This window comes from Littorina saxatilis, linkage group LG3, assembly GCF_037325665.1.
Source record: "Littorina saxatilis isolate snail1 linkage group LG3, US_GU_Lsax_2.0, whole genome shotgun sequence".
NCBI classification, from domain to species: Eukaryota; Metazoa; Mollusca; class Gastropoda; order Littorinimorpha; family Littorinidae; genus Littorina; species Littorina saxatilis.
The window spans coordinates 53,773,988-53,794,254 of NC_090247.1; the positions used below are offsets into that span (position 1 = coordinate 53,773,988).

A 20,267-nucleotide genomic window follows, 5' to 3' on the forward strand; every position below is an offset into this window, starting at 1 on the left:
CATTGGGACACTTCTTTTGTTGTTGTTGAACATTTAATGGCTATAGTGTAGAAACTAGAAATGCTGAGATACATTGATGTAGTCATGAACAACAGCAACAACAAAAACAAGAACATGTTTTGAATTCTGATAGCTAGTGAAACTGACAGCTTGATTAGAATTATGTAGTTTTTGCAATTGCTGACTGAGTTGCATCCTTTGGTTTTACCTTGCATTGATTATCACCTTTGCTGACAATTGACTCATTGAGTGCCGTATTGAGTAACGTATAGTTATTTTATTTCAAGTTAACTTCTGCATGATGTTAATCCTACTCAAACTTAGTCAAAGTAAGGTATCATTATTTATGAAAAATGTGAAGTTGAAGATACAAATTAATGAGAAAATTTGTGTATTTTTCTGTACACTCTTGCTATTTACTGTTTCAGTGCTGAACCATTTGCTTGAATTCTTGATCAGATGATGACAGAGTGACACCTGGTGGTACCCAATAAAACTGCCTTTGCTGCTATAACTACAAGCAATTTCTACAATTCAGAACAGTAAGTGCATGAGGTTCCATTTTAAGCTGTCAAGAGTAAATCTCAGGAATAGATTAGAAGGTTTAGTTATGTCACACGTCTTGCTTTCTTGACTTTTCTTACACTCTCTTGTCAGACTCAGAGAGTGCATGATTGTACATTTTTTTTACAGTAATTTTTAATGTTCCTAATTGGAAAACAAATGTGTCATAATGTTAGTGTTTAGGATAACTATATGGCAGAGAGAATCATGGAAATGATTGGGTGATGGGGGTGTGTCGCTGGTACTGGTGTGCAAGAGGGTGGGTGGGTGTGGAGAGAGTAGTCATGGTAGTCAACTACTAACTAAAAGATTACTGATTGCATACATTTAGTGTTTATTGATTTGGAGGGTGGGGGAGGAAGGCAAGCAGTATTATTACATGTGTATGGGTATACTAGTTGTGCGTGTTCCAAATGGGGGTGGAGGTTGGCATGGCAAGCAATAGCTCAGTCGGTATAGTGGCCTTGAAACCAGTTGTGGGGATTTATTTCTCAGAATTAACGTTGTGCAGACTCTGGTTGGTTTCTGAATAGCTTATTAAGCCTGTGACTGTGTGCATACATAAAGATCTCAAGTTCACAGTTTCAGGGCTTGGAATTAATGGAAACATCAACACACATGCAGGAAAAACTCAAAAAAAGGAGGGGGGGGGAGTTTGGTCCCACGGTAGTGTTTGAATGAAAGCAATCTTACTTTTTAAGAGGGTAATCTTGCAGGACTATGATTCTTACATTGGTAGTTGACTAGTGTAGTTGTGGTTTTGTACTAGTGAGGAATGTCATCTATGTCATGTGATTTCTTGCTTCTTCTTTTTGTGTGTGCAGCTAAAGATGTTGGACCTTGCCTACAGCCTAGTTTTGCATCTCCAACACCGTGGCTTTTCTCTGAGACACCACAGAAAACACAGCCTTTTCTGCTGCTGAAAGGTAAACATTAGGTTAAATTTGTGTTTGTTTTGATTTGTATGTTTTCCTTTTGTAGTCTATGGCAGGAGATTTGTGCAGGTGTACAAATGGTAGAGGTGTCAGAGGAAATGTCCACTTGTTACTTGTCTCTATATCAGTATATATGGCCCAAAGTCAGAATAGGTGTCCATTTTTGTGACATACAAAATCAATTTTAAAAATGAACATTTTCTTTGTTTTGAAAATAGAGATGTATTTTAGAGCATAAATACGCAAGGAACAGCTATGATTTAAGAAAACTCATGTTTGATCACTTCACAGATTCAGGTTTAAAAGTTTGCAGGAGTTCATAACTTCACACCGTCACAAAATTTAGACTTGTTAAATCATTGTTGCTACATGTATTGGGTCTGTTTTAGACATCTGAGCAAATTTCTACAGCAAATTACTTTGCATTTCAAGCAAGTTAAACTTGTTTTGGCCACGCATGATGCAGATGTGAACTCCATTAATGGGAAGTTCATAACTTCACATAATTTACTTTTATTGGTATAATAAATTTAATTTATACAGGCAGGAAACAATTTGTTTTGTTTTTTAATCTGAAAAAGGTGAGCTGGAACATGAAGGTAATTTTTGAAGATGAAGTGTGGAGAAGATTTTTTGGTTATCTGTATTATTTATAGAAATTAATATTGTCACAATTTTTTCACAGCAAATATTGGCATAAGTTATCAATAAATCTACAATTTTGCTGTTTTTGTGCAAAATGTGCTTGAAAAGTACCATCAAAAGGATTTCAATACACCAAAATGTTTGTCTGACTCAAAGAGTTGGCAGAAACTGAAAGTATTTTTAGAATGTCCTAGGAGTTCATAACTTCACACCGTGACATCACAAACTATGGCTAATTCAAACCAAAGTAAGAAAGTGCATATGTCATCTTATTTTCTCTCCAGCTACTCTTTGTAATCAACATACAACTAAGTAATAAAAGTAAAACATTTGTGAAAACAAACGATAACAAAAATCATAAAATGTGAGCGTGCGCATAACTTCACAAGAATTTTTGTTATGTTGGTCTCTAGTACAGTTACTGTATAATATATTTGCAAAACAATGACAAACTGAGAACACAGAGTTATAGTATAGGCTAAAGCTGCACTTATATTACAAAATCAGATTTTAATTGCCAAAATAAAACAAATTGTTTGAAACTTGTGAAAGTTCATAACTTCACATCAATCACACATTTATACTAAAATAACTAACTAAAGTCTCTTGCAAATAATTCTAAACAACTTAATGATTTACTTAACCAAACTCAGTCATGAAAACTGTTACCGAAATCATTATTTAGTTAGTGTTTATGTCAGCTGACTGTGTGTTCATAACTTCACATCATTTATTTAACTGAAAAGCTACGTACTAAAATCTGCTGGTAAATTAAAATAAAAATGACATCAAACTGTAACAGCCTACTCTGGAGAAGAGCAGCACATCATTTGAGGTAGTGATTTAGTGTAGTAAATTAATTATTGTGTATAAATCATACTCATGGCATGTGTTCATAACTTCACACCGTGGGGCTGAGGGTCAGTTGATGTGAAGTTATGTACACCGTGCAGTCAACCCAGATTCATGCTGGAATTATCAAAATGTAATTTTGAGGGTTGATATTCAGAAAACTTCTTACAAAATGTCCAGATAAAGTCAAATGTACTCTTTTGCTATTAACAAGGCATTATTTTAAACACGCCCTTGAAAAATGAGCTTGAGTTATGTGAAGTTATGAACTTCATGACAAAACGGCTAAGTACTTCAGAAAGAAACAGTCAGCAGCCAGTAGATTCTTTTTGTGATGAAAATCATGGTACAGTGTAATTTGGAAACTGAAAATAGTCATTTTACATATATTTTGGGTTTTGACATGAGTTAGTAACTCTCACATAAAAATAGTGCGCAAGACACAGAGAAAATGGCTAACTAAAGCATACTGCTTGACTTTAGTGACAAAAATTGCTTAGTATCTAAATCTAATGTACTTTTATATGCAAAATTGCTGTTCCACTACAACCTTAACTTTCATGGCTAGCATTTAAGGACAAAAAACACTCTCAGTGGAGATAGTAGGAAAGTTCATAACTTTCTCACAAGAATTTTTTATTTCTCAATTACTCAAACACCAATGAATGAACTTGATGCAAACTTTCAGTGTGACTGCTGCTAGTGGATCCAAATGCATTACAAAGCTAGGTGTTCCCCAACCAGTCAATTTACTCTTTTTATAAGGCAAAAGGTTGGAAAGTTCATAACTCTTTTTTCACAAGAAAATCTGCACGTAAACTTCAAACTACTTTTGAACATGCAAAAACAAGTCAAACAACCCTTTTTATGTTTTATACCTCTGCAAAACATACTGTAAAATACTTTTTTACAAAAATATATCAGGTTTCAATCTTTAATTATTATTTAGAGCTGATCAGTGAACAAAAATGAAGTCTTACGGAAATAGTTATGAACTTTCTGTGAAATTTTGTCTCCCCATTTTCTGCAGGCTCACTGACAAAATTCAAAAACTTTGCTTTGTCAAAGGTACATTTGAGTTTTACTGGCTCAGTGAAAAGTCATTCATGACATTCTGTCCCATAAATATGACAGAGTAGACCATGTTTCAATATGCTGTAAGGTCATGTCACAAAAAATGGCCAAAATGTAGTGCTGCTGACTTCAGATAATGGCGACATTTTCATTAAAAACAACAACTGAGCACACAATGTTTCTCTAGGTGTGTACTTCATACTTTTTTTTACAAGTCTCATTAATCTTTACAAGGATTTTATTTTTCTTTGATGTACAAATCAGGTTAGAGCCAAGGTTGCACAGCTATTTCAGCTGTGGACACCATTTCAGACTTAAGGCCATATGTATCACAAATACGCATCAAATGTACTGATAGAGACCACATGGACAATTTCAAGCACTTTTCTGCCAGGGGTAGGGTCAGCTATGTAAGAATCATGTCTTACTCTGTTCATGCAAAAATAAGGTTCTGCATTTGAATGAGTTTGAATCAGGCACCTGTGTTTTTGCTCTTGTTTGTGCCCTCTTGTGAACTGTTAACTTATGAACAACCACCCCAGCAAGCAACTCTTTACTGTTCTGAGCACAACAGAAGGGCGCATGGTCTGGGCATATGGATGGTAAACACATCTCATGCACAAGTACAGGCCTGAAAGTGGCGAGTATTTTCAATTACTCGCCATGGCGAGTAAAAATCATGTAAATGGTGAGTAGAAATGTTAATCTACTCGCCACATGCGAGTAAAGTTGATAAAACAAATGGTTGTTTTGACGAGTAAAGTTTCAGTAAATTATGAGAAGTACATGTACTAGCAGTGCTTCATTTTGTGGACTTTCAGTGCTGAAGTATGATTGTGTGGATTGATCATTTTGTATTCTGTTATTCAGATTGCCACTTGCTTTCTTTTACATATATTTACAAGTTGGTGGCTGATTTGTGTGTGTTGCAGAACACAGGTCCATGAATAAAAGAACCCAGCTGGTATTCTTCATTCATGGAAAATGAAAGGAAATTTATCAGCCAGGATTCACCACTCACTCTGCTAAGGGGGAACCCCGGTCAGCCCTACAGTGGATGAACAGCTTGGTCCTTGGAGGGAAAGGTAACCACTGCAGCACTTTAGAAGGGGTCTATGTCGACCAACAGTGGCTGTATTCCCTGTATGTTAATTTCCTGTACATATACACTAGGGAATATACTTCCGTTAGACGCCATGGAGTTACTTCAAGCTTACGAGAGTGAAAGTGATTCAATGGACGAGAGTACCAGCGAGGAAAACATAATACCAGGCTGTTGGGGGTGGGGGTGCAGATGTTTCTTTAACTAAATCCGTTTTGATAAACGGTCGAAGCATGTTTTGCTTGACTGGATGCCGCACGCGATTTCAGGATTTTAAATAGATTCTCCTATCTAACCGCAGTCACGCGCTTGGCGCAAGATTGTACGATATTATACTTCTCTACAGAAAATCCAACTGTATTCCCGGTACACAGGGAAAACACCTATGGCTATGGGGAATACACCTTCTTTTGGTCGACATAGACCCCTTCAACCTTACAATATGTGAATGTGTAGAATATTATGCTTTTGCTTAAAGCTTGTTACATTATGACTAAGACAGAAATGTTAATCATTCCCTTGGTGCAAATCATAAAAAGAACAATAGTGATCTGATATACTGTAGATCAATCGAGGAAAAGGTGTGTATGACCTAGAAGAAACTGGTTTTGAAAGTGCTGAGGATGGATGGAACATTGATGCAATATCATTTACTACATTGAACCTGGGTTTCAAACTGAAGTGCTTTTTTATGCTTCTTGTTGTTATATATACGGTCTCGATTGACTCCTGTGTTCAAGAGACTGTAAACAACCATAAACAATCTTGTGTTGTTGTTATGTGGTGGTGGTTTTGCTGTTGTCTAGCATCTACCCGTAATTGGCTTTATCAAATGCACCAGAAACGAGCATGAGTTTGTCGGATTAGTGAACTGTTTGAAAAACTTTAATGTATTTGTGGTTGACAGGTTGTTATTATTTCTATATTGTGTTCTTCTTTTTCTCAGGTGGGCTGTCTTCTGAAACATATGAATCGGGAGCGTCACATCTTTCTTCCTGAGACATCCCCTCTTGAAAATGGTGTGGCGTTTAGCTGAATGGAAACGTGGCAGTGTCCTGTTTTTCATAGCTTCGATGCGCGAAGTTGGGGATTTCAGCAGAGAATTTATTGATTGATTAATTAATTAGTTATTTAAGCTCACCTCACTCCTTAGTGTTATTTAGGGGGATGGGGGGGGAGGTGGTGTTGGCCTGGATCTTGTTAGTGAACTTTCTTTCTGGCAACTCGCATCAGAAATTCCAGGTTTGCTTTCAAGGCAATAGACGGTTTTTGAAAATAATTCTGTTAGGATTATCAATCAATCAATCAATGAGGCTTATATCGCGCATATTCCGTGGGTACAGTTCTAGGCGCTCAGCAGTGATGCCGTGTGAGATGAAATTTTATACGGCCAGTAATTGCAGCCATTTCAGCGCATATTTACCTTTCACGGCCTATTATTCCAAGTCACACGGGTATAGATAGACAATTATTAACTGTGCCAAAGCAATTTTGCCAGGAAAGACCCTTTTGTCAATCGTGGGATCTTTAACGTGCACACCCAATGTAGTGTACACGGGGGGGAGTTCGGACACCGAAGAGAGTCTGCACACAAAGTTGACTCTGAAATAAATTTCCGCCGAACCTGGGATCGAACTCACGCTGACAGCGGCCAACTGAATACAAATCCAGCGCGCTACCAACTGAGCTATATCCCCGCCCCAATTATCAGCAGTCCGGAGGTGTAAAAATCCCTGTACTGCAGTCAGGTTTTTCAAAACATCTCGAGCACGCTCTACGCCTCTGACAGGCTGTATCCCACAATCGGGACAAACGACCAACTTGGATGTGTATGCCATGCGCACAATATGATACCCCTTGCCTTTAAAAATCAGCGGTCACGAGTTCATCAGAGTTCAGAATTTGTTGTGTAAAAGATAGCCGCTGTCAGCTAGCCATTCGTGGCTCAGGTGATTGTATTTAATACAAATTTAAAAAAAGGTTTCTTATGTAGCGCACGCCGCACAGCATACACATCACAGTCAGTCGCTTGTCCTGATCGCAGGATAGCGTGAAACATGCTCCGGGAGACTGACAATAATCCTTACATAGTTATTTAAAGAAATTGTGTATTGGTACAGCATGTTATGCATGTACTAAGATAGCTATTTGTAAATATTTGGTAGATATATATGGTGGTGTCCCGAATTGCTCCCTCCCAATTTGCCCCATCCCATATGGTCCCCAATTATTCTTGCATTTTGCTGTGAGTAACATAACGTGTGCAAAGGCATTTGTCTGAAGCGCATTTCCAAAAAGACCCCCCGCGGGTTAGGGGGAAGAATTTACCCGATGCTCCCCAGCATGTCGTAAGAGGCGACTAACGGATTCTGTTTCTCCTTTTACCCTTGTTAAGTGTTTCTTATATAGTCAATGTTTGTAAAGATTTTAGTCAAGCAGTATGTAAGAAATGTTAAGTCCTTTGTACTGGAAACTTGCATTCTCCCAGTAAGGTAGTATATTGTACTACGTTGCAAGCCCCTGGAGCAATTTTTTTATTAGTGCTTTTGTGAACAAGAAACAATTAACAAGTGGCTCTATCCCATCTCCCCCCCCTTTCCCTGTCGCGATATAACCTTCGTTAAACACCAATTAAAGAAAGAATTTCCAAAAAGCATAGTTACCATTTGTTTTTTTAAATCTGAATTCGTGACTGTTGTTCTTGAATACTCTTTCGTTTATGTTTCCAAAAATGCTGATTTAAAGGGGAAGGATAGTTGAAACAGTAACCGTTCACATTTTGCTCCCAGATTTGCAGTTGTTGTTTTTACTAGGAGTGTGGACGGGCTCGGTGTTCTTGTGGATAAGACATCGGCCTCCTATTCAGAAGGTCATGAGTCAAAATCGCGGCCGCCTGGTAGGTTAAAGGTGGAGAATTTTCTGATCTCCAAGGTCATTGCTTATGTGCAGACCTGCTAGTGCCTTATCCTCCTTCGTGTGTACACGCAAGCACAAGACAAAGTGCGCACGGAAAAGATCCTGTAACCCATGTCAGAGTTTGGTGGGTTATAGAAACACAAAAATACCCTGCATGCTTCCCCCGAAAGCGGCGTATGGCTGCCTGAATGGTGGGGTAAAAACGGTCATACACGTAAAAATCCACTCGTGCAAATTTGTGAGTGAACGTGGGAGTTTCAGCCCATGAGCGAAGAAGAAGAAGAACTATGAGTTTTACTCTTTTAAAAAAATGATTTTCAAATTCGAAGATTGCCACAACAGTAGTCTATCTCATCCGACTTGAACCCTTCAGACTCCCTGTACATGTACTTGCAGTTTAAACTCATATTTTGTCTGAGTAGTAGGTTTTGCCTTTCACGCCTCGTGGCGTGTAGGGCAGCGATTTTGTCTGAGAATAGTTTTCAAATGCAAAGTCCTTCAGAAAAACTGCGAGATAAAAATCTGGAGTGCTAATATCGTGTTGGTGTACCTTCCACTCAGTGGCCGAGTGGTAACGCACTTGCGCTCGATCGGAAGCGAGAGGTTGCGAGTTCGACCCTGGGTCAGGGCGTTAGCAATTTTCTGCCCCCTTTCCTAACCTAGGTGGTGGGTTCAAGTCTTTCGGATGAGACGAAAAACCGAGGTCCCTTCGTGTACACTACATTGGGGTGTGCACGTTAAAGATCCCACGATTGACAAAAGGGTCTTTCCTGGCAAAATTGTATAGGCATAGATAAATTTTCATCAAAATGTCCACCAAAATACCCGTGTGACTTGGAATAATAGGCCGTGAAAAGCAGGATATGCGCCGAAATGGCTGCGATCTGCTGGCCGATGTGAATGCGTGATGTATTGTGTAAAACAATATTCCATCTCACACGGCATAAATAAATCCCTGTGCCTTGAATATGTGCGCGATATAAATTGCATAAAATAAAATTAAAATAAAATCCCTGAGCTTAGAACTGTACCCACAGAATACGCGCAATATAAGCCTCATATTGATTAATATGTAAGAAATGTTAAAGTCCTTTGTACTGGAAACTTGCATTCTCCCAGTAAGGTAGTATATTGTACTACGTTGCAAGCCCCTGGAGCAATTTTTTTATTAGTGCTTTTGTGAACAAGAAACAATTAACAAGTGGCTCTATCCCATAAATATAGCCTTATAAATGTACTCCGTGACTGTATTTGTATATGGTGAAAAGGAGAAGATATAAAATTTGTGAAATAGGACTTCGTATTTGGTTTTGTCATAATGAATTTGTTGTTTCTCTGTGTGTGTGTGTGTGTGTGTGTGTGTGTGTGTGTGTGTGTGTGTGTGTGTGTGTGTGTGTGTGTGTGTGTGTGTGTGTGTGTGTGTGAGCATGCATGCATGCGTGCTTATGTGTGAGTGCACAATTGTGTGTGTGTATTAATCCAGCAGAAACAGCTTCTCTTCCATACATTTGAATCATTTATATTGATACCACATGGAGACTATTCTGAACACACAAGCGTGGTTTTCTCTCTACAGTGCTTTTCCTAAAGTTAAATATTGAATTTTTAAATTTAAAAGTTTTTGGCACACCACTTTAAGATAATGCTCAAGGAAAATAAATAGTCTTCTTTTTTCATTAACGCTTTTTCTCACAGTGATGTGTCAATATCTCAGACGCAAATCCAGAGTCATGCACCGTTTTATGCTTGGGAAGCGCACTATACTCACTTTGAAACGTGCATAGTGTCAAAAGAAATCACACACACACACACACACTGAAAGTATGAAGAAGCCCCTCCAACTTTTGGTTGAGTTTGACTGCATTACCTTGAGGAGACTGACGACACTTCACAATGGAAAGAAAAATAACTTTTACATTTCAGTGATTTGTTTTAAGTACAAAAGTACAAGTGAAAGTAGAAATAAATTAACGTGACACTATCCCGTAATCACATATCAGGGTCAACTATAATCAGTCCATTGGTTTACAAAACTTTATTCAATTTGTTATCATGACAGAAACAATGCATTGTTTTTTTAAGATAACTCAAGCTTATTTTAAGTCATCCTGGTATGTACATAACAAAGTTTAGCATGATGGCGGACTAGATACATTTACTCATTTCAGACAACGAAAACAAACAGACAAACCTGATGCGCAAGCAATCAAAAAAGGGAGGGGGTGGTAGTACAGAACTTGGTGGGGGTAAAAACAAGAAACAAAAAGAAATGGGGTACGAGAGAACAGAATTCAGCATAAGGGGGAAAAAAAAGGACGACGAAGACTTGGAGCGCCAGAAATGTTGGAAGAGTGGGTCACGTCACAATAATATTAAATGCACAGAAGACACACACGCAAAGTTAATACATTTTGTGATCGGCGAAAATGGCACTAAATTACATAACGATTGGGCCATAATCGATAAGTCGAAACAAGGACACAAAACACGAGAGAAATTACGAAGAACAATTGGTCAGGCAGCATTTGTCTCATGACAGTGTCAAATGAACATTATGAATAAAATGTAGAGGCTCATGTACGGAACATGCCTGTTTGTCTTAATAAATTCTTGTACAGTTATGAATATGGTCTGATTGACATTCCGGGAATATTGCGGGATGCCTTTCAATAATATTTCAATAAACTTATAATCAGTTATCAATTGACAATAATCGTACATCTCTACACAAGGGTCAATGCAACAAATAGTGCTCAGCAGTCTCCCTTGGGTAACCGCACTCACATTTGGGGCAATCCTTGAGGTGCCGCTGACAAATCAAAATTCAAATCACTCAAACCAATACCATACCTGTCAAGTCCTACGCATTCTGCGTAATTCTTACGGATTTTCGGTGTTTTTTGGGTCCTACGTCGTATACCTCAAACCATACGCATTTTCAGCATTAAAAAAAAATAATAATAATAATAATTTTTTTTTTTTTTTTTTTTTTTTTGCTGGCATGGACTGCCGTTCATTCATTTCTGAGGAGGAGCTTGCACCAGCCACACAACAGAAGTTCTGGCATGATGTGCGCCAGTTCTACATGGCCTGTGTGAGGAAAATGTTGAATAAATTTCCATTTGGCAGTGAAACCCTGCAACACCTTCAAGTGCTGGATCACAGTCTGGGAGCTGACACACTGACTGCCTTCTTACAGGTCAAAATTAACTCTGATGCATGCTGCCATGATTTTAAGGTGACTGGCAGCATGATTGACAAAGCAAAGATTTGCACAGATGAATACAACAAAGAACACAAGTGACAAGTGACAAAAAAAATGAACGAACAAGAGTGCAGTGTAAATGTATTACATGTAGTGGTAAATAAAGAGCAGTTTGTGTAGAAAGGAATTTATGTGTTTTACTTTTAGTTTGTGAAAACCAATCTGATTGGTTTAGTGTGTATGCGTGAGAAGTTGAATTTGTGCGTTTAACCACATCCTGATCCACGCATTAACTATGGTTTTTGATCCCCAACTATGGTTTCTTATGCCATTTACTATGGTCAGAGGCCAAAAGTACTTGACAGGTATGCAATACGCAGTCTGCAATTATGGACTTTTTCAAATCTATCTCCAAAATAATAATGACATGGTACTTTAAAATCAACGTTGATTGCAGTAAAGTAATTGACTGACAATTAACGTTGTATGTGGGGTGCCTAAAATTTGAACTTTTCTTATTCCCGAATATTTTTTGTGGGCGCAGAAGCACGGGGAAAATGGTATTGTTTTTTTCTGGAGGGGGATCAGACAATATAAAACCAATTAGAGGCCGAGTTGCCTGACAGAAAGGCCAATTCTAGCCCCAGTCCATGCCGGTTACATGTAATTAGCTATGCACACATTTGAGATCGATACCCAACCTTACTGAGCATCAGTTCTTTGCGTTATTTTAATTTTCATGTTTTTCTTTAAAATAAAAAAGGGAATGGTTTTATTGATGTCATTTTATTATGTCATTATCTAGTCAGCATAAATGACTTTTATGGATACAGGAGAAAGTGTTAAAATGTGAAGATTTCAAGTGTGGTTTGTGGTCATCTGCTTGACCACTTAAAATGTTGTTTCATTTGATGATACGTTTTGTTTGGTGTTCCCGCTTGAATGTGACAGTAAGTTGTACAATGTTACTGTGTGTGTGTGTGTGTGTGTGTGTGTGTGTGTGTGTGTGTGTGTGTGTGTGTGTGTGTGTGTGTGTGCGTGCGTGAGTGTGTTTGTGTGTGTTGGTGTGTGTGTGTGTTTGGTAACCGGCTTTGTACAGCGGGACCACCTTATTTTGTCATGTATTTTTATTCATTCTGGAGCTTTATTAAATAAACTGCCCATTTCAATCACAACTCTGGTCTGGTCTTATTGTCAGTGTTGCATAAATGATTGTATGTGAGCTTGTGAACATACAAAGAAAAAAGAAAGAAACATTCTGTGTCGAAATATCTTGACTAAAAATCAGGCGGAAGACTACACCTGTTGCATTTCCTATTATGCTCAGGCAATTATAACTGAGGGCGGAAGCGACAATGATTCGTTTTCCCCCCAGATAACATTAATTTGTAGAGACGGAAAAGGAACACGCACATTCTGGAACTGATTTGTGTAAATAACTGAGAGGGTGTTTTGTCTGTTTTGTGAAACGGTCCTCACACATTTGCAAAGTTCCACAGTTAGGCAGCTGAATTAAAGCATTACATAATGCATAGTGTAAACTCTAGGCCTACTTCAAGGTCTTATTACTTCAAGATGCATACACGTGCTGTTGTATCTGTTAGTGCTTGCCGGACACCAGTGCTGATTAAAATGGCTTAGATTGTTACTAATTTGAAACTACAGTATGTCCTTTTACGTGTTGTGACAATTTTGTTGGTACCGATGATTTATAAAAAGACTTTTATCACAGGTTTATTTCGTATCAAACATTTATACTTACTTTCAAGTTCGAGTATACCTTTACTTCCACGAGGAGAGTCTCTCTGTGTGCGCGCGCGCGCGCGTGTGTGTGCGCGCGCGCTTAAAGATTCTTGATTTTGGAACATAAGCAGTTTATCTGTCAGGGAGTTGTGTGTGTTTTCATGGCTGCGTGTTCTTTTCCCTCTCATTCTTCCTCTCGGCAGTCCGGCTTCAGAGTCATTTTGTTCCTCCAGGCTCAAAGCAGAAAGCAGCAATGTTTTAAAACATTCAAAAACAAGGATTGTATGTGAGTGTGAGTCATAATTTTCTTTTAAGAACCGAATCATAGCACCACAAGGTTCAAATATGTGCACAAAGCAAAAATTAGGAAAGCAGCATATGGCCATGACTGGAGACACTGCTTTTTGTATCGATTATTCTGCAGACGTCACACTCTGGAGAAAATAAAACATGACAGAACTCAGTACTGATGTTCTCTGTAAACCATGATTTACATCTTTTACCTTATTCCATACGACATTGTGAGTTTTGCCGTTGTTTTCCTGATAATAAGTCTCGTACTTAGGCACTGTTTGTTTTTCCTCAGTTAATATTCAGAATTTTGCCATGTTTGTTTTGTTGTTGTTGTTGTTGTTGTGCTTGTTTAATTTAGGTTTGTTGTTGTTTGTTTAAAACACTCAAACATACGCACACATCACACGCACACTTTTACTTTTTAAGTTATAATAAGTATTGCATTCAACCACTGTTTTTTTCTCCTCAGTTGATATTCTGATTTTTGCCAGTTTTTGTGTAATTTGTTTTTGTTGTGCTTGTTTGATTTAGGTTTGGTGTTGTTTGTCGTTGTTGTTTGTTTAACACACACTCAAACACACACACCACCACCACCACCACCACCACCACCACCACCACCACCACCACCACCACCACCACCACCACCACCACAAGAATAGGTTTACACTCACTTTTTCCTCCACGTTTTAATTTTGGCAATATCATTAACCCAGGATTGCAAAGCAGGGATCATTTGTCAATTTCATAACAACGTACATACAATTTCAGCTGGTTACTGCAATAAAATGTGCATCATCACAGGTTTCTGCTGGAATGACAGTGTCTTATGTGTCAACACAAAATACACACACACAAAATGGGTGTGGTGCTGCATGCCCCATAATAGATCCTAACTTCACCCTCTAAACCTCCCTGCAGATGCATGTTCTGTGCACAAAAATAGCCTTTTAAAATATGCAGTATACAAAATAAAAATGCAGACGACATTTCTACATTTGATGGGGGAGTTGTCCTGTATTAGAATTATTTATCAAATAATTAAAGTTAACCAAAGTATATGTAATAAAACCAAGGAGTCCTCTGTTAAGTAGCTCAACACAATGATCGCAGCCCAGGGTGCTAACACAGTTAGGGTATGTTGTTCAAGACTTGGAAGGTCAAGGTTTTAAAGTATGCTTCAGTAACAGAATCTTATAACAAAGCTAAAACATTTACCACTGAAGCAAAACCATCTCTGAACAATTCAAAATTGTCACACGTACTAGTTTTACATTTTAAGGATCTTGCCAAGTGCATATCTTTTTATTGTGAAAAATTTGTATTGCAAACAAAAGAAAACACAATGTCTTGTGATCTGTAAATGTTCTTGATACTTAATACATTACAGGGAACCTTATAAATTGTTCAAGTGAAGTACTGTACAGCCTATTTAGCTTGTTCGTTTTCTCCCTTTAAGGTAATTTTGTCTCAACAATCATGTTATCTGCTACAAGTCTATAAACTGCTGTAAACCTTTCTGCCCTTAAAGTAGATTCATGCCCTTCTGTGTGGGCACCTTCTTCTTCTTCCTCTTCAGTGTTCAGTGTTTGCATTTGGATGTGTGCTCTCTGGCCAAGTCTTGTTGCACAGGGGTGGCAAGGAAAGGCCACCCTCTCAGAACGTGTTGCAGAGTCTGTTCTTCCTACCCTAGCCACAGTCCGCTGTAGGTGCAAAACCTATCCTTTTGAGGTGTACCTTCAGACAGCAGTGTCCTGTGCGAAGGCGGAAGATGGCTCTCTGTTCTGTGTGAGTAAAATGGGGATATGGTCTTGAATGAGCTGGTATCTGTCTGTCTTTTTGTTGTTGATATAGACATCAAAGAAGCTCCAGCACCAGCCAAGTGTTGACTGTTTTCTTTATGCGTAACCTAGTCCTGGCAGCAGCTGTTGTCCATCTGTAAACAAGCAAGATCATTATCATAATATATTGATGGTGTATATGTTTTACCAGAAAGAAGAGTAAAATACCACTTAATTTTTGTTTTAGTAATGAGGCATACATGCAGTTGAACAATCATATCTTGTGATATCTGCCCTCTGAAAAAAACCTACTATTCAAAATGTACTTTTACATCTTGTTTTTTTAACTTAGGCTTTTGAAGATCCACATTTACCACCCAAAAGGAGCCTGGCGATACTGGCATGCTTTAATTAAGATGACGTGTTACTCAGAAATAGTGCTTTTAGTTATGCGCTATAGAAATCTCCTTAATAAATAAATAAATACTGGTGGTGGTTCACTGCAAAGCATAACCTGATATGATTTCTTCATAGCACCTGACTGGAAATGAAGTTTCATACAATAAAAACTATACTGCGCCAGATTTACAGCAGTTCTGTTGAATTCACACAGTCAGAAAATTTCAAGGCTGTCCTCAACATTCTATGCTCACACACACACGACTTGACTTCACTTAGGAAGGTTATGTGATGCTTAAATCATCTGTCTTGCCACTATTTCATCACAAGTAACCACTGTGTTTATTGCTGGTATGTGCCGGAGTGGAGGGATAGTCTTACCCCATGTAAAAAAAAAAAATAATAAAAAAAAGCCTGGCAGGTGATCTGAGATGCCTTTAATAACACAAAGCTGCCTCTGTAAACAATTCTGCTTTTACACATGCTATCCCTTAACTTGGATTCATACCAAAAATCAAGCCTAGCTTCATAGGAAACAGAATGTTACTTCAGCATTTAGAATTATGATCTTATTTCATGTACACGCCTTGGCAAATCTGACTCGATCACTACAGCAAGAAGTCAGTGTGTTGATTGTTCATATGTGACCAAGTTGAGGGATGAGCTTATCCTATGTTAAAGCCTGGCCTGAACTGAGACGGCGAAGAGAAGTAGTGTGCCTTTAATGACACAATGCTTTCTTTGTAAGCAATAGATTCAACATCTCAGATCTGGTCAGGCCTATACAAATGCCATCCCTCAACTTGGTTCATACAAAAATCATGTGCCTGGCTAGAGAGTGGGGATTTGTTGTTCTCTTTTTCGAAATCCAAAATAAGCAAAATCAGGTCTTAAAAAGGAGCAAGTCTTAAATTTAAAATGGGAGTGAATTTACAGATGTTATGAACAAGAAGTCTGCGTAAACAGGGTCATTAATAGGAAGGAGTCTTAGATTGGGGTGTCTTAAAAGGGGCAGGGGTGGGGTGGTGTGTGTGTGTGGGGGGGGGGGGGGGGGAGTCCACAGTAATGACCATAAAATAATCAAAATAATACTATTAGTCATCTTATTCTCTACCAAATTTCTAGAGGTCAAGACAATGATACAGATTTTTTACTTGTGTCACTGTTAGTGTCATTCTATGAATAACAGACCAATAGAAAGAGAGAGAAAGAGAGCTCTGTGGGTTTTTTTTTACCTGAAATAAGTGAACTTTGAAGTGCATTCATAATTAAAGCCCAATCATGTGGTTTAACCTACCTAGTCTTGAAAAGCCTGTCCGAGGAAACAGAACAAGCACCCTTCCGCAGACCTTCCTAACTGGAGAGTCTTGGTTGTAACCGCACACTTTCTAAAGTAGTCCATAAGCAGTTCCATGTGCCTATGTTTTCACTGGAACCAGCTCCTTTGTGTACCTGTGATCTGGATGAGCTGCAACACATAAAACTTTCATATGAACACTATGTCATAAGTACACCAGTTAGCATACATCAAACACTGAGGAGCATCACAAGATATGTTCTAAGGAGGTAACAACTATTGTCACAAAGTGTTTATGATACAGCCACAGGCACATGGCACTGAGTGGTCAATTGGTGAGGGGAGTGGGGGGGGGGGGGGGCAGAAGTTCTGCTCAGTCTTGTCTACTGATACAACACTTTGTGGTGGTGTAAGGCAGGGAATCACACCCCAACCACTGGCCCACGCCCACCTGGTGTCGAGTGCCTGAGGATACATCAGTCCCAGTCATGGCTGGCCCCCGGTTTGACCAGACAACTGCCATGTATGGGTACATTTACTTTACAGTACAGATTAGTTTTCAATAGCAATGACATCATGGACGCACACCTGCCCAACACTGACACTGACAGCAAAATCAGCGACCAAACGTGATAAAGAGTAACTAATCGTCACAAACATCAAAATGCTTTGCATTAATTTTCTTGAAGAGGTCATTCTTAACCAGATAATCATTTCTAGGCAATTGAAGATTATTATTCCACCTACAGGCTATCACTCCTATGGCTGTTACTTGTAACACATTTCATTTCTTAAAATATGTTTTGTAAAGTACATAGATTTCACTAAAAGGCACATTCTTTCTCATGAAAACAATTTGGCTCACCGTCTCAGATCTGGTAGGGCTTTAAAATGGGATAAGACATGATCTCCAGGGGTCGACACTAACTTATTTGGCCTGGGGCCACACTGGCCCCAGAGATGGAAATTGCTGGGGCGGAAAAAAAAAATCTGGGGCCCACTCTCAGTATTCACGTGCGGCAATGGATTGTCTGTTTTTCTTCATCGTACTGAAGCCAGGGAAATTCTTTCAACCATTTGACATTGAAATTACGACAGCGCTTTTGGCTGCATCGGTCTCCTTTTTTCGTTTCTCTCCACCCTATTCTTCATCTTCATTTCCATGATACGGTCAGTGTCCACTGATACGGTCAGTGTCAGCTTGACCCGTCCAGCTACCGCGCTGTGTTTGGGTTTGTAAACAACACGGCTGGCAGCGCCCACTGATATTATTGCCTCTCTTCAATCGTGACAGGATCCATAGACTCTAGTTAGGATTCATGGGTCCGATACTACCCTGAATCGGTACCACATCTGAGTCTGCCATTTTTTTCTATCTCCGTGGTGCCGGAAACCGAGTCACTTGAGTTGATCGTCCGCGTTCATTGGCTGACTACCAAAACGTGTTTTTAGATTTTAGAGCATGCTCAAAAACCCAAAACACAATGCAAAAACACGAAACAGTGTTTTCTGAAACGCGTTTTGGGGGATGTCACATGGGAAACACGCTGTTTTGTGTTTGTTTTGAAAGGAAACACTGTTTTGTGTTGTGCGTCTGACATGGCCTTAACACAGACACACACACACCATACACACATACACCAAAGCAACACAAAAGCCGAAAACATGCCTACCATCTAAATGAGGATATCCAGTTCCAACTGTCTTCTGCCAATATAACACTGCCAGAGACACCATGGTGTAGAAAGTCAGTTTAAAGAGAGACTACCTGGAAGAAAAATATATATACTGTAATAATAATAAAACACCCAGTGCAATAGACATACTTTCTCGTTAAAGGCTTACTTTACTATGTAAAACATTTTGCTTCACAATCACAGTCTCAGATCTTGTCAGGCTTTTACTTGGGATAAGATCATCCCTCTACTTGGACGCATACCAACATAGATCAGCTTGAATGTTTGTGAAAATATCCCATATTTTGAGTTAACTCACCACAGCAAGATGGTATGTGGCCAAGATGAGGGATTCCATGTTAAAGCATAGCCATATAATATCTGAGACAGTGACCCACACTATAGTGACAAGGCAAGTGTGCCTTTAAATTGTAAACTGTTATATATGTGCATTTTGACTTCTTCATAAATTATAAGCCTGATGCAGGCAGTCATCAGTAGTGGTTTAGTACCTAGAACGAGAAAAGAATGAACTTGCAAGAAAGAAACTGAGTCAAAATCAAAATACCCTTTTGAATTACAAACTAGATTCCACGGGGCAGACAGGGTTTGAGGTTAGAAAGCTCTGAAATAACTCTGCTATTTGAAATTGACTAATAGTATTAACTTATAACGTCATACATGATACAAACAAATGAACTAAGGCCTTTGAAGATCCATATCCAATCCTGCTACACAAAGGCACAAGCAGAGGTTGAAATTGCCAGGGTCATTTTCCATCCCCATGTAGCCTGGATTTAATTACTGGCATGTTTTTTTTAAAGAGGTGTGTCACTCAGAATGACTGGAGATGGTTCATTCAATGCAGAGCATAATATACCATTGATTTCTTCATGCCATCTGATTTGCCGGTGAATTCACAGGGCGAGAACAATTCAAGACTGGCCTCAACATTTTATGCTGACTGTAAATTGTAATTATATAATATATCCACCCTAGCTAACTGGTACACTAATCACTTGCTCTGGCGGACTTCTTTTTCCAACATCATAAATCTGTTATTTGTACTTTAGCCTTTTGTGGTAAAATATTCTCATTACCAGTTGCACTCACAATCTATTGCTAGTGTATTTTGGAAATGATCAAAAGCCTTACTTGTGTTCTATAACAGCACCATGTCACTGTTGCGGGAAGAATGAGGCAGGGCTTGGTAATAACTGAGACCTGCAAGTAAACAAAACATATTTAGAATCTCATCATGTGTTATTTTGTTATATAATAATATCTATGTCATGAGGTCTTACATTGCAATAACAAACACACGCATAACTTAACTTAGCAAGGTGTTCTATGTGCTAAGAATAAGAGTAATTGTTTAATGAATTAACGCTGAAGAAGCTACTAGTTGCTTAAACAAATTCATAGCAAAATGTCACTTGATCACCACATCAAGCACACTGTATGTTCATTTCTGGTATGTATGCAAGTGGAGGGATGATCTTGTTCCATGTAAAATCCTAGCTCAGCTGATCTCTCTCAACTTGGATTCATACCACACATTAGGAGCCTGGCTGTTTCTGTTCAGTGGGCATTTCTCCATTTGTTTTATTTGAATGCATTTCTTAAAAAGAACACTTCCTCTGCACAGCAAGCAGTCAGGATGTTATATGAAGTCTTATATCGCGCGCGTATCTCCAGACTCGGACTCAAGGCGCAGGGATTTATTTATGCCGTGTAAGATGGAATTTTTTTTACACAATACATCACGCATTCACATCGACCAGCAG

The 20,267-nt window shown here is 38.7% G+C and overlaps 1 protein-coding gene and 1 long non-coding RNA gene across 3 annotated transcripts in view; one reads left to right on the plus strand and one right to left on the minus strand.

Annotated features, from left to right (window-relative positions):
- Positions 1–20,267, plus strand: part of LOC138962675 (43 kDa receptor-associated protein of the synapse-like) — a 79,689-nt gene that overhangs the window by 35,993 nt on the left and 23,429 nt on the right. The window lies entirely within an intron of this gene.
- LOC138962687 (uncharacterized) overlaps positions 14,002–20,267 on the minus strand; it is a 7,644-nt gene continuing 1,378 nt past the window's right edge. For both annotated transcript variants that reach the window (XR_011454575.1, XR_011454576.1), the window contains exons 2-5: positions 19,636–19,704; positions 18,478–18,572; positions 16,805–16,975; positions 14,002–15,263 (exon numbers count right to left, since the gene is read on the minus strand). This is a non-coding gene — a long non-coding RNA (uncharacterized lncRNA). The remainder of the gene's footprint in view (positions 15,264–16,804; positions 16,976–18,477; positions 18,573–19,635; positions 19,705–20,267) is intronic.